The sequence below is a fragment of the Galeopterus variegatus genome, unplaced genomic scaffold (genome assembly GCF_000696425.1).
Source record: "Galeopterus variegatus unplaced genomic scaffold, G_variegatus-3.0.2 Scaffold2111, whole genome shotgun sequence".
Lineage (NCBI taxonomy): Eukaryota > Metazoa > Chordata > Mammalia > Dermoptera > Cynocephalidae > Galeopterus > Galeopterus variegatus.
Window position 1 is genome coordinate 52,742 of NW_007728222.1, and position 3,922 is coordinate 56,663.

The window sequence follows — 3,922 nt, forward strand, 5'->3', positions numbered from 1 at the left end:
CACTGTGAAGATATCTTTATCATTCTTTGATGTAAAATGCTCTGCAAGTGTTAGTTACTAATCCTTATATACTGTAGAAAAAATAAGTATCATTTTCCATGGTAGAGAGATAAAAATATATAGTTGATTGATGAGTACAAAGATGAGTTAAAACAGCTTTTGGTGCCCGAACATGACCTCTAGCTTCCCTTTAAATTTGGTGATTTGGATAATATCTAATTGGGTTACTGCAATCTTTTTCTACAGTGATTATTAAAGGTGATATTTTAGTCTGTCTAAGAAATACTCACTGGAAAAGGAAACTAGAAAATGATCTTTTCCATCCTATTATACTTCTGAAAAAGAGACCCTCAGAAAAAAATATGCTGTGTATTTTCAGGGAGTGAGCAAGTCTGTTAAAAGACGCTGGGGGGACAGAGTGAAGCCTGAGTTTCTGTACAGCAGTGAGGGGGTGACCTCGCAAAGGCTCTCACTGCTGTGTTGGGCCTGTGGAGCTTGCTCCTGTCAGAGGCATGATTAGTACAAACCCTAGTGCAGCGGTGCATGGAGGGTGACCAATTTAAAAACAAGGAGTCAGCCAGTTAATTACATTGTCAGCAATAAATATAACAATGGGCCATGGTGGCAGCCCCAACCCCTGATGCAGCCCGGCAGCCATCTGTACATCTTCCCATCCACTTGGCACTTGTTGCTGCAGAATTGGTTTGGACAAGTGCCTTAGCAGTCATGTAGCAGGCAGGAACTGTCTCTCCTTCTCTTGAGTCTGTCTTCGCTAAGTTTCACTCATTTCAGAGAGATCAACTTTCAGTATAAATTGAGGACTCAGCAATAGGCTTGGTCTTAATGATAAATAAGCAGATCATTCATTCAATCTTGTTTCCTCATTCATTTCATCATAACATTTATTGAGAGACTTCTGTTTGCTAGGCATACACCTGAGAAGCAAGTGTGGGAAGAGAACTGAGTCCATCTTTATAGTAGAAATTAATGTATATTAATATAAAAACCCCGTGTATTTTGTGGCCAATGCACTGGATAGTTCTCTCAGACAAATCCCTTGTTGAAATACATGAGGACAATTAAACTTGCTGAGTTGCCTGGTTCTTTCTTGTTTTTCGGTTTTGTTTTGTTTTCCAATTGTTTTTGCTATTCCTTCTTTGTACTCGAATAAGTTTTGAATGTGGTTATTTGAAAAAAAAAAAAAAAATAGAAAGCACAGAAAAAGCCTTATGTAGCTCTTCTGGTCCCAGGCACTTTGGGAGCTGTGGGTTACTGTGCAGACATAGCCAAGCCCAAGAAGCATGTAACACACAACCAATCCTGTGAATGGCACAGAAATGGCATTGAGAAACCTCGATCACAAACATATGAATCTCTTAAGGGGGTAGACCTCAAGTTCCTGAGGAACATGTACTTTGCCAAGAAGCATAATAAGAAGGGCCTGAAGAAAATGCAAGCCAACAACACCAAGGCTATAAGTGAATGTGTTAAGGCTATCAAGGCCCTTGTAAAGCCCAAGGAGGTCAAGCCCAATAAGCTAAAGGGTGCCAGCTGCAAGCTTGATCAACTTGCCTACATTACCCACCCCAATCTTGGGAAGCAAGCTCATGCCTGTATTGCCAAGGGTCCCAGGCTCTGCTGGCCAAAGGCCAAAGCCAAGACTCAACCCAAGGCCCAGGATGTGGCTTCAGCTGCAGCTCTGGCTCCAGCTTCAGTTCCAGCTCCAGCTTCAGTTCAGGCTCCCAAAGGTGCCCAGGCCCCCATGAAGACTCTGGAGTAGAAGCCTCTGTCTGCCAATGTGAGGACAGAAGGACTGGCTTAACCCTGGGCTGTTGTCTGCGTGGGACTGTCCTCCTATGCTGTTTGTACGAATAAACCTGGGGCAGGAAAAAAAAAAAAAAAGAAAAAAAGAAAAAAGAAAAATCCTTATCTAATACTTGCTTACTTAAATTAAGAACAATTTACAACTATTAAAAAGCAACGACTGTCAAGCTGTGGCTGCTAGAGCTCAGGGGAAGAGGAGGAGAGACCTATGAAGTTCATGAAGGCAGGAGAAGCCATGATGAGAGAAAGGACCACTCCAACCATATCAAGCCCTGACCACTTAAAAGCTGGCCTTGGTGAGCACATAGAGCAAGAGCTGGCAAAAGCCGTTGCTGTGCCCTTCATACGAAGTTGCTTGGAGGCGGCAAGGAAAGAGAGGGCCTTGGTGGTCCCAAGGCCAGCAAAAACATTAACAAGTTTCTTGCGGACCCACATAGGAGTGAGGGGCCACGGACAACTGAAAAAAGGAGCCACTCAGAGGCCAGTGAGTCATTGCAAGGGACTGGCATATGGCCCATTCCATGGGAAGTGTTTAGAGTAGGGGCAGTGAGGGAGACTGGCTCACCAGGGGAACACTGGGGCACAGCATGGACAGCTGGTCTGCACCCCAATCAGCACAGGAACACTCAGTACAGACTGGTCAGAGATATAGAACTGCAGGGGTTGTAGTTTGCTGAAGAGACTCAGGCCCAGACCAGAGTCTCCACATAACCCAGGGTACTGGACCTCACAAGACCTGGAAGTGCTCACAAGGTCAACAATTAAAACCTGAGCTGCACAAAAAGCCTTTCCCAGAGAATCAGCAGTAAAGCATCTATTCAGCTCAACCACAGGGCTCAAGTGCTGATTCTTACAGGAAGTTCTCCATTTTAGAAGTAACCAAAGGATGACAAGTTAGTTCCAGTGCAGAGTTTAAGTGGCGGGAATAGCGAATAATCTAATACAGAACTGAAAGAAAAAACAAAGAAACCCCACAGATCAAAGTTCTGATATGAACCAGTAAAGGTCTAACACCACTGAAGAATAGCTATAAAACCTAGAAGGACTGGAAGCCCCTCAGACTCCCAAGCTGGGGTGGGGGAAGGCCAAGGGCCTCAGCCACGCCCCCCTGATGTCCACATCCAGCTCAGCTATGACCATCAGGCCACCTGTGGAAGTGCCCCAGACTCCCAAGCCAGGACAGTGGGGGACAGAGGGCCTCAGGCATGCTCCCCAAACATTTGCATCCAGCCCAGAGATGACAACTGAGCCACTGCTGGAAGCGCCCCAGGCTCCTGAGCCAGGATGGGGGGGATAAGGGCCTCAGGCCCCCCCCCCCAAAAGTCCTCATCCAGTGCAACCATGACTGAGCCACCACTGGGCTTCCCTGCTGGAATGAGTGGGGTGCCATGGGCCTCAATCATGCCCCCCCCATCCTTCTCCTCCCACCCTATCTCCTACCCATTTCCCCTCTTCCCCCTCCCCAACTGCTCCGCAACAACATATTAGATTGTAAAATAATAATAACAAATAAATAAATTTAAAAAATATGAACAAGGCCCGGTACTTCATGTTATTAATTAATGTCTGATCTATTACTCCTTCACCAAAGATGGTGAATTGCTATTTTGACAATCGTATCTTGATTTCAATTAGATTTTGTCAAATTCCAAAGAGATATCATTCCAGTCTTGCTCCTCTGTATTAGAGAAGACTTTAGAGTCAGATGGACCTTTCTTCTTTTCATGCCCAGGGGGAGCATTTAGGGTTTAGGATGAAAATAGCTGAAGAGCTGTGAACAAACATTACTCTAAGTCCCCTTCTATTTCTTCTTTTCTTCATGTTGTCTCCTTTTTTAATCTATTGCTAAATTTTTCATCTTTTTTTTAACCCACTGCTAACCAGATGTAGACTTGTTATCCCCAGTTTTTAGTCAGAAATATAAAGAACAAGCAAGTATTTTAAATTTTAAACGAATGATTATTTAGACTTTCTTGTTCTTAATTTTCAAAAACAGATGAAATAAATGCTCTACATTTGTCTCTTACTAAGCCTTTTAAAAATAAATCAGAGCTTTTTTCTAAAATGAACAAGAAGAAGGAGAACCTGGAGGGATTAC

General features: G+C 43.9%; 1 pseudogene; it reads left to right on the forward strand.

Annotated features, from left to right (window-relative positions):
- Positions 1–618: 618 nt before the first annotated feature.
- LOC103596785 lies at positions 619–1,780 on the forward strand (annotated as a pseudogene).
- The last annotated feature ends 2,142 nt before the right edge of the window (positions 1,781–3,922 follow it).